This window comes from Cupressus sempervirens, chromosome 5 (assembly GCF_028749045.1).
Source record: "Cupressus sempervirens isolate cs-2001-9-10 chromosome 5, ASM2874904v1, whole genome shotgun sequence".
Taxonomy (NCBI): Eukaryota; Viridiplantae; Streptophyta; class Pinopsida; order Cupressales; family Cupressaceae; genus Cupressus; species Cupressus sempervirens.
In genome coordinates, this window is record NC_143122.1 from 474,232,017 (window position 1) to 474,244,003 (window position 11,987).

Consider the following 11,987-nt stretch of genomic DNA (forward strand, 5'->3'; position numbering starts at 1 on the left):
CCTTGTGGTAATGAATGAGTTGTCTCATCAAAGATAATGAAAACTCACAATTCATTATTCCTATGAAAATCATAATTGTTCCTAAATGTCATTTCCATAATTATTAAAACTCTTTTGCATACTTCCAATCTTGTTGTACTCTATCAAAGATAGCCTATTAGTAGGGATCTTGTCACCATAATTCCATATCATCTTTCTATGGCTTTTGCATGCCACATTTGTAGCCTAGTCAACCACCTTATTGGTTTCTCTAAAGTTATGAGTGATAACACATTCCATAAAGGAATTAATCAAATTATTAGCCTTTCAAATAATATTATGAATGGTCCAAGAGGGGTTATTAACTTTATTAAGATAATTAATAATATTAAAGGAATACCCTTCTAGCCAAATTTTCTCCAAATTCATTCTCTCAGCAAATAAAGGACCATAGAGAGTTGAACTAGCTTCTACAACACCCAAACTATCCCCATTTTCATTTTTTGATAATAATACCACAACCCTCTATCCTTGGGTTTCCCTTTGAGGCCGCATCAAAATTAATCGATACGAGCCCTGATCAGGATTAAGCTAGCATATTGTATTAAGTAATGACTTTCCAATTTTAAATTTTCCATTCAATTTCTAATGAGGATTTAAATGGTGTGAACTTTGAACTTCCATGAAGATGTATAAAGAGGCTCAAATCAAATTTAATGGGGGGAATGATATAGACATACATCTCGATTGCTGAGATTTCCAATTTGTATCAAATCTTATATACAGACTTCATGGAAGACATCTCAACCATAGGATTGCCCAACTCCAATAAAGTTCATGAGCATACATCTCATTCATGAGATAGTCCAAATTTTATGAGTTTGGACACATAACTCATCCATTAGTTTGCCTAAATTTGATTGATGTGTAGGCATACATCTTGTTTACAAGATTGTCCATAATCGTATAAAATTTTATTTAATATTATGAATAAATTAAATTCTTGATACTATTTATTATAAATTTACAATACTATTATTTCTTCCTTTGGTATTGTCCTCTAAATTGACCAAATGATTCAAATCAATGGTATGAGATCCAAAGCATTTGAGATCTTTGAGAAATAATTGCATCTAGAGTTGTGCATTTGCTACAACACCTTTTCAAATCTACAAAATTGTACATATTTTTTCTAAAATTTTGCATCATTTTGGTGTAGAATGAGGAGGCACAACATAAGTTTCAACCATCCAAGGAGGGGATATTGGGGATGAGGAAGAATCCTACCTAGAGGGAGGTATGGTGGGTATGGTGGATGAAGAGAGCCCAATACAAGTCTTTTGGTTTGAAATATTCCTTGTGATTGCAGGCTAGATCAACTTCACATCCATTTTGAGCACTTTGGGCAATTAAAAGATGTATATCTGCCAAAGGATCACTATTCTAGGGGGCCTAGTACTTTTGGTTTTATGTAGTTTATGGATCCTTTAGATGTTGCAAAAGCCTAATACCATATGGATGACTTGTATATTGGTGGACCTATGATCACTATTGTACTTGTAATCACCTAAAAATGGTCATCTAGACTATTATCCCCCTTCTTAGCATTTTGGCTAAATTAATTTAATCATTTATCTAGACCAAATTGCTAATAATCAATTTATTTGATTATAACCTATAGTTTGACTATGCTATCCTAAGTTCATTATTTGATTAAAAGAACTTGTCCCCTTTTAATTAAGTAAAACACCCCATTCTTCTAACCCACTTAAAGTGCACACATAAAGTCCTTTTTATATTTTGCATTTAAAAGAAAAGGCTTTGTGACTTTTGTCTTATATGACAAGTCAACTTATATTCTATTGGTTGACTCGTGTGTGCACATGGATCACTCCTCTTTTCAAATTCCATTGTTGATCATTCACCATCTTCATCTTGATCTCTACCATCCGTATGACTTTAAAAGGGAGAGAGATTTCCCAGTCAAAGGATCCAACCCTCATCTTTTGAATATTGTTATGCTGCAGGTTTTCTAACAGGTTTCTTTGGAGCTTTGTGGAGAACTTCTCATTTCTTGTCTCATTCTCTCATTCCATCATATTAGCATAAGATCATATGGCATTCTTAGCATAGTTGCATGTTAGTTTAGCTTTGATTCTTGTAATAATCTCATATAGTTTAAATAATGGTATTGTAACACTCTCATTCACATTTTAGCATAGCTGCATCTTGCATTTCCATTCAAGTTTAATCTTCCATCTTGCATTGCATCTTTGAGGAATTCATTGTAGACACTTGCATTCTTGCTCTTGTCTCAAAGAACCTCCCATTGCATGGTTTACTAGCAAGAAGCACATTTCTAAGGCTTGGCTAAGAGCCTTCATGTTTGAATACTAGCTCCTTGCACTCCATGGATAGGGAGCTCTAAACTGGCATCCAAGCATTCCAAACTCATGGAATCGTTTGGATGGAATGGTTTAGAGTGTGACACTTTCGAGTGTACATTTTTGGCACCCACCCTGGGGCTTGAATCAAGTTTCTAGCTTCAATTGCTTTTATTTTTCATCTCTAATTTTTTACAGCAGCATATTGGATCTAATCAAGTGCTTTTGTAGAATTATCACTTGGGTTTTAAGGCCAACCCATAAGTAGATTGGTTTGAAGACCAAAAACTTAGTTGATTTAAAGATTTGATCATATCTTTTAAACCGCTTGGAGTTTGGTTCTAATTTTTTTTTGCAAGTTGGGTATGTGTTCCAAATGTTTCAGTCTAATTTTCAAAGAATTTTGATGTGATTTGCGGGAGTTATGATGTTTTCTTTATTTTTCATAAAAAGCCATTTTTGATTGCAAATCAATGCATTTTTCAGAAAAACTTACATTTTCAGAAAGGATTTTGAATTCTAAGAGGGGTACTCTCTTTGTATTTATACTTTTGAGGTCATATTAGGGATCAAAAACTTGATTTGATAAATCTACCCTATTTTGACAAAATTGATCTCTAGGGAGCAAATGAAGAGATTTTTTTAAATTTTTTATATTTTTGGAAAGGTCTCTGATTTTTAGTAGGGGTCTCTTCTTTTCATTTCTATTTTTGGATCCAAAATCATAGCAAACAAGTCCAATCTTGTTGACTAGGTCAAAAGCAAAGAGTAAAAATGAGAGCATTTGTGATTAGTTTGCACTTTCTTTGCATACACTTGATTGGAAGATAACTTGGATATTTGAGGCAACTAACCACTTTTTATTGTAGTATTTTATGTTATTTCACACTAACTTATGGTGCTAACAAGTTGTGATTGCAGGTTGCCATCCTTGTGAAAAAAAATTGAAACATTGCATAAAAAGAACGCATGTCAAAGCTTCAAATGCACAAGGGCTACTAATGATTGTTTGCAGGGCTACCCAACGCATAAAAACCCAATTTTGCTTGTTCTTTACTTTTACATGTGCAACATATACTAGTTGTTTATTTTTAGAGACATTAAAACTTACAATTGGAATCTTTTGGTGATAGGAGAGTATGCTCTTCACCCTTGTGGTGAATCAGAAATCATGACTTACCATTTGGTTTCAAGAGTACGAGGCAACTAAATCTTCATGATGTGTTTGGGGGAAGCAATCAAGGTAGCAGAGTATGCTCTTCACCCTTGAGGTGAATCAAAAATCTTGACCCTTGAGAGTGGATCTATTTTGTGGTAGTTAGGATCCTTTAGAGGGCCTACTCTCGGACAACTTGAGAGGAATGACCCAAGTGGGGAAAAGCACATTACCCAGCTCTTCCAACCCACTATAAACTCAAAGCTATCAAGGACACAAAACCTTAGTAGACATAGTGTTTGTCTTCACCTGATGTGATCACTTATGGGATTTCGACCATAGGGAGATCACTAGGCAAGAATGCTTAAGGTACTCTTGTGGTCGCGAGATCAGTTACTCATCGCAAGGTGAGGTGTCTCGTAATTGGGACCAAGAGGAACACTATGAATGGAAGCCCTATCTAAACACCCTAAGTTAGTAACTACACTTTTTAGCCGCTCAACTTCTTGGTGCAAGGATTGATCCTAGATGACTACCCGGATCACCCCAAGATTTACACTCACCATATTTTTTCTCTTGGTTATGCTTATGGAATTTCCATGAAAAAGCCAATATCTCTTGTGGGAAACCACTTGGTGTGAGGCGAAGGAGCATCAAGCATGGACCAAGTTGTTGAGTAATGAACCATGTCCTTTAGGTAGATATTGCTTGATGTGTTCTCGAATGTGCGAGACCTGTGAAAATCTTTGGAACATACACATGATGATAGTTATATGGCTTTCTTTTAAGACCTCTCATATGCTTGTATCATGCAAGGTTGCTTTGTCTCTTGCTTGATTGTTTGAAGACTACTCCATGTGTCACTATCTTGCTTGGAAAGAAATTTCTTTTGAACATCAAACTTGCTATTCTATCAACTATTGTCAAACTTTGTCAACCAAGTCAAAACATCAAATGAAAACATTTTCTTGTGTTGCTTGCTAAGGGGATTCTCATCATTTGATTTTTATTTTCTATGTCTCTAGTTCTTCAACATGCTTAAAGTGACTCTTTGGTCTTGGTGCTCTTGGTCTTTTTGTCTTCATGGTCTATATACGCTTGCTAGTCATCCTTTTGCTGAAATGGTTACCTTGATTTCTTGACAAAACTCTTGGGTTGGGAAAGTTGTTCACTTGTCACCCTTCTTGCTCTATCTATTTGGCTATTTGGGCATCTTGCCTTGCTATTGACTTGAGTCATTCATGTCGTAAGTTTCTTGGACATATTGTTTGACAAGTCACTTTAATCTCTCTCTACTATCTTGGAAAGTGAACACTCTACCTCCTATAGTTTCAACATCAAGTTATCTTCTAGGCTCTTTTATGCTTGGCTTTGCATCTAAAACTATGGGATCTAAACCTTATGCTACCAAACGTCAACTGAATCTAGATGATCATGATATCCTCCATGTCACTAAAGAGTTTCAAGATCTATATGCACAATACAAAGAACTAGAAGAGACAAATGATCTTTCTTACCTTCATCTCTCTAAGCGCATGATGGAAATGAAGTCTAAAGTTGAGAAAAGGTTGGAGGAGAAGATTACATTGTTACATAAATCTTCCTTAAGGTCTTTCTATGCATGTGAGTCACCTTCTTTAAGGTCATCCTCTTCTTCTAGGTCTACATGCTCTACTTCAAGACATCAAATGTCTTCATCTTCTAGATCTAAAGACCTCTTTAGAGGACAAGCAAGTGATACCTCCTTTGAGCCTATACTAAAATTTCATGATGGACCTATCTTTGACCAAGATAATGATGAAGACATTAATGCATTCTATTCACTTGAGAAACAAAAAGAAGATCCTAGACATACTTCTAATAGAACTTTTGCTCCCTTGAAAGACTCTTATGATGACACTTTGCAAAAACTTCTTAGCAATAAGATCATCATGTTACCAAAGTCTAGCTCATATCGAAACCCATTCTTGGATATCTATTGTGCTTATCATCAACATAATGAGTATATTACTTCAGATTGCATTGAGCTAAAACATAAAATCCAAGATCTCATTGATAATGGAATTATTGATACCTCTAATGATTCATGCAACAAGGATACTTTTCTTGAGCAAGATTACATTAATGAACCTATTTCTAGTAGCGGCTCTATTACATCTTCCTATTCTTCCAACACTCATGCATCTCCCAACACTTCAAATCTTTCCAACATGCCTCCATCAAATAAAGAATCTAATGCTTTCCACATTGACTATGTGTATCCTCGAGGGCTATCTCTAAAAGAAACTCAAGCTAACCTTCACTTGGCTGCAAACCTTTTCCATGCTACTAATCTTAAACATCCTCAACCTTCATGAACTACTATACCTAATCCAAGCACTACTCCATTCACTCTTCATTCTCCCTTGTCCTTAGAAGTGGCTCCATGTCAAGAGGACTCTCAAAAAGAAAAAGCTATAAATGTCAAGAAAGATCAAGATCAAGCACCCTTTCATCTCTTTCAAGATTTTCCCCCTCCATATCCTATATCTTGTCCACCCCCCAAGTATGATGAAGATACCACTTCCATTATCTCCCTTGAGCTTATTGAAAATTATGAGAAAAGTTCTCTTCATATGCTATCCAAGGCTACTTGTCAAGATCAAAGCATCCCCTCATGTTCTACTTCTCCACATCCACTTCAAAATTGTGCTCAAGCTTCAAGTGCTTCTATTAAAAATGTTGTTCCTATCAAAGGTACTTATGAGTCTATTGATGGCTTTGACCATGTTGCTTATTCTAAAGACGTTGATATCCCTTCTCACTATCCCTTTGCATCTTCTAAATCTATCCTTGGTCCTTATCCATCTAAGCTAAAGCATTCAAACCTTCCATCCATATTGGGGCCTTATGTTCCTCCATCTCCTACATTCACTCCTAGCTCATTCCCTACCTCTCCTATAATACCTCAAGATCAACAAAGACACTCATCCTTGATGACTTTTCACCCATCTATACATCTAAACCGATCATATAATCCTTATTCATCCACAAATCCCAAGTCCTTTGGAAGTGAGAATAAACATAAGAATCCATTAAAAAATGAAGATCACTATGTCTCATCTAATTTACATTTGAATACTAAGAAGGAGAATGCACAAAAGAGACTGCAAAGGTCCAGTATTAAAAAAGCTAAATAAAAGAAAATATGGGTTCCTAAACCCATTGTTGAAGAAATGTGTTTTGAAGTATCCAAAGGAAAATCTAAAGCTATATGGATTCCCAAGTCTCTTTTAGAAGACTTGAATATTGAAAATACTTCAAAGTTGATATTCAAGCTTCCAAAGGCTTCTATTCCATCTTCTTACAAAAAACTTCCTAAAAATATTCAAAAGCCTTCCACTCCACTTTTTTCCAAATCTTTTCTACCACCTCATACATCTAAACCTCAAGCTACTTCATCCATGATTCCTCCATCATTCCAATACCCTTCAAGGTGTGTGTCAATGTTGATCTTGTCCAATATTTCAGCTACCCTCATGAAATCCTCTAAAGCTTACACTTACTTTCTATACATGAACTCTTATCCTCAATATATTCTTCCTACTACCATTTCTCTTTCATCACCCTATCAACATCTTTGAGCATACCTTTCTATGGTCTTGTCTTATCATGGCTTATCTTTCCTATAGGAGCACTATCTAAATTCAAAAAGCTTGAGCTCTTTCTAAAAATTCAAAAAAATTAAAAATTAAAAAAAGAATTAAAAAAATTGAAAATGTGCCTTGGTGAAAACCACTTCTTGTGGCACCTTGGTAGCAAAAGTAAAGAAAAATAAATCCATCCTATGGTGAAAACTACTTCTTGTGACACCTTGGATAAGCACCATGATGAAAACCTGGCAAATAGGCATCATGCGTAGTTCTTCCACCATCCATCTATCCCCTCTTCTCTCTTTGATCTTGACAATGTTGAGCTATCTTTGCATATTGGCTATCTTATCCATGAGATTCTCTATTTGTTCTTTCTCATTCCCTCATAGCCTCCATCTTGAGCTTTATTTTTATTGCTCTATCCCATTGCTATCCTATCTAGTTGACCCCTTGGTCTTGATCATAATAAATGAAACATGGTTCTCATAGGTCTCTTGACATGGCTACTCTTTTGGATTGCACGCTTTCATGCTATCTTACTAATTAGCTTCCATTGCTTATCTTATATGCTATTGCACTTGTTGGCTTCACCACTTATACTACATGCTATCTTTCTCATTACTTCCATTGCTTATCCAAAACATGCTTCATATGACTATTTACTTCTTTCCCTAGCTTGGGTACTCTTAAGGAGTCAATTCTTGAGGATCAATTTCACTTGCTTCACATTCCTTTCTTATGCATCTTTGCTTATCCATCGTCTTGTTTCTCCATCATGTCCTATACCTTGCTAGAGATTGGGAGAAAATGATGTGATCTTGCTTGAGAACTAGTGATCTCTAAATTATTCTAAAAAATCCAAAAAATCATATATGATGCTGAAAAAATCCTAAAAATGAGAAAATGTCCTGAAAAAATTATCATCTTAGTGAAAACCTAGCAATAAGTGCTTTGATGTATCACCAAAAAAAAAAATACAAAAATACAAAAAAATTGAAAAAAAAGTCCTAAAAAAAATCTGTCAAGTGGTGAAAACCTAGAAACAGGCACTACTTCAAACCCTCGCACCTATGTCTATCAATCTCAATCATCCACTTCGCTACACATTTCCTAGCTTGAAATTGTTTCTTGTCTTTTTCTCGGGGGCATAGTTACTTAGCCTATTGAGGTATTCTTTTGCATTAGGGTTTCTTTGACAACTCACAAAATAGTGTTTCTCAACACTTCCCCCACCTTGACATCAAGTGTTTCTCAACACTTTTCAAATAGTTTACCTACGATCTCCGATGTCACAATATTTCTCACTATCAGAATCAAGTCTTGAATAAATGGCCAAGTGACTTACACACACGCACTTTAACACTTAAACAACTAAGCTATGCTGATCTTTATCTACATTGTGTGCTATCTATGAAGATTTATTTACTATATGTTCCATCCCTAATAGTCTTTCAAGGATGTCATTGACTAGAAGACTGGGGGCATGGGGCATGGTTTCCTGATTTCTACTTGTGGTTATACTTTGTTTGTCTATAGTGTTGTAAGCATTCATGCTTGTCCTATTCAACACTTTGACTTATAAATGTATCATCCTTGACTATTTCACAAGACCACACTAGGGGTTTATCCTAGCCCTTATGCCTTGATACAGGTGTAATCTTGCTAAATTAAACTTAGGGAATCTAATTGCGTAGTTATCTTGACTTACATGTCTCTGATGCTTAGATTGGATTTCCACATACCTATCTGATATCGATCATATTCATATCCTCATAGTTATACTAGTGATGGTTGTATGATCTCATGATGTCCCTAATAAATGCTCAATGATGAAATTAAGAGTCTAAATGCTATACACTTCTTGTTGGTAAACCATTTCTCATATTAGCTTGCATTTTAGGTTCATTTTCTAGCTTAGTCTTGCATTCTTGCGTATGGGGAGAGCTCTCTCTTCATCTTTTTGTGGACATATCAGCTAACTCCTTTCATATATTTCTTTACTTTCTTCTTGTTCATGTCTCTTCACCTTCTTAATCTTTCACTTCATCTCTTTTCTATCTTTTCATCACATTATATAAAGTTTTGACTTCTTAAATAATTTCAATGTCCTAGATTCATTTTCGGGATCAAAATCCAAATTCAAGTTCATCTTAATGGTCAAAATTGTCTTTTAAAATTATACTTTCTTCTAAGAAATTAGCTAACCTTTTGAGGTCTAATCTCCAAATCATCAATGGGGCTTCATCATTTCTATGCTACATATTTACTTCTATTCACCTTTTCACATCTAAATCCTCTTTTTACTCAATTTGACCTAATTTTTATGCTATATCCTTCAAGGTCAACTCTAGTCAAACTGGGGCATTTTATCAATTTTTTTTATAGTCATTCTTGGGTTCTAATCATTTATCTATCATCTTGGACATTTCTATATTCTAATTTTCTCATGTCTAGCCAATTTTTGTATCCCCTTACCTCATTTCAATTTCGATCCCAAGGGGGCAAAAATACTCTATCATTGATTGCTACAACTATCTATTTCTTAGGAGCATTTGTTTGATCTTCTCACTTGTTCTTGATCCATCTACTCTGCTAAGTGTTAGCATTCTTCTTGAATTCTGACATCATCTTTTCCTAGTGTTCAGTACTACCACTATCAGGCTATACATTTAGGACTTTCTATCTTTTTCTACATTTCGTTCTTCAAAATTAGATATCTATATCTATCATCGCCTACTTGGCTTTGATTTTATTTGATATAATGTGTTCCCAACTTGATCATGCATTAGTCAAAGAGGGGAAAATTTAATCACCTAAAAATGGTCATCTAGACTATTAGCCCCCTTCTCAACATTTCGGCTAAATTAATTTGATCATTTATCTAGACCAAATTGCTAATAATCAATTTATTTGATTATAACCTATAGTTTGACTATGCTATCCTAAGTTTATTATTTGATTAAAAGAAAATGTCCCCTTTTAATTAAATAAACCACCCCATTCTTCTAACCCACTTAAAGTGCACACATAAAGTCCTTTTTCTATTTTGCATTTAAAAGAAAAGGCTTTGTGACTTTTGTCTTATATGACAAGTCAACTTATATTCTATTGGTTGACTCGTGTGTGCACATGGATCACTCCTCTTTTCAAATTCCACCGTTGATCATTCACCATCTTCATCTTGATCTCTACCATCTGTATGACTTTAAAAGGGAGAGAGCTTTCCCACTCAAAGGATCCAATCCTCATCTTTTGAATATTGTTATGCTGCAAGTTTTCTAACAGGATTCTTTGGAGCTTTGTGGAGAACTTCTCATTTCTTGTCTCATTCTATCATTCCATCATATTAGCATAAGATCATATGGCATTCTTAGCATAGTTTCATGTTAGTTTAGCTTTGATTCTTGCAATAATCTCATATAGTTTAAATAATGGTATTGTAACACTCTCATTCACATTCTAGCATAGCTGCATCTTGCATTTTCATTCAAGTTTAATCTTCCATCTTGCATTGCATCTTTGAGGAACTCATTGTAGACATTTGCATTCTTTCTCTTGTCTCAAAGAACCTCCCGTTGCATGGTTTACTAGCAAGAAGAAAATTTCTAAGGCTTGGCTAAGAGCCTTCATGTTTGAATACTAGCTTCTTGCACTCCATGGATAGGGAGCTCTAAGCTGGCATCCAAGCATTCCAAACTCATGGAATCATTTGGATAGAATGGTTTAGAGTGTGACACTTTTGAGTGTACAATACTTGCTAAAGAAAATAAGGAAAATCCAAATGAAATAAGAGTAAGAAGGAGAAATAGGCCTCCACAAGGATACATACAACATTGATCACTTTATATAGTTTCTCTTGATCATGGTCACACTCAAAGTCTCTTGGTTATCGTTCTACATATTTTTGAGGTGGACACCATTCAAGATCATGCTCTTTAGTGCCAAGGAGATGACATGAGACTTTTATTTGACCTCAAGACTAACACCACAGGTCCTAGAGCTAGATTTTTTCTCTTGTTCAGAGGTATTACTATTCACATCACTCGCAAGATGGCAAGATAGGATCATCTAGCAATGGGTATCATGATTCTATATCTTGATTTTGTTCATTGGGAAGAGTTTGGCAATCCCCTATGGCACCTAGAAGATGTTGACATTCAAATTCTCCTTGTTCAAACTCAAGATCACTTTCTAGTTTTTGCTCAAGGTCTAATGATTTATCACCAAGAGATTGAAGACCAAATAGGTAGTGTGATTACAGTGTAAATTCCTATTAAATTTAGCTTCTTTTTCATTAGACATATATGCAATATAAATTGGTAATCACTAGTTGGATTTGTGGAGTTGAAAATAATGTGTTTAGATACAATAACATGATTAGATACATTTCCAAAGGTAGACAAAAGGAAAATATTGATATAACGCATAAAAATCACTTTCAAATAGCTTGGCAGAATCATTTTTGAATACACATCATTTCAAAGGTGATAAGACAATGAGATCCATTGCCTCATAAGAGGGGAGGAATGATTAGAACTAAGCTAGAATATTATATTAAGTAATGAATTTTCAATTTTGAATCTCCATTCAATTTCTAATAAGGATTTAAATGGCATGACCTTTCAACTTCCATGAAGATATATAAAGAGGCTCAAATCAAATTTAATGGAAGGAAGGATGTGGATATACATTTTGATTGTTAAGAGTTCATTGGTAGAGATCTCAACCATGGGTTCTCCCAACTCCTATAGAGTTCATGGGCATATATCCCATTCATGGGATAGGCCAACTTTTATGAGTTTAGACACACAACTCTTCCATGAGTTTGTCCAAATT

The 11,987-nt window shown here is 34.9% G+C and overlaps 1 pseudogene; it reads left to right on the forward strand.

The window, feature by feature from the left end:
• The first annotated feature begins 1,199 nt into the window (after window positions 1–1,199).
• Window positions 1,200–11,386, forward strand: LOC149556814 (uncharacterized; annotated as a pseudogene).
• The last annotated feature ends 601 nt before the right edge of the window (window positions 11,387–11,987 follow it).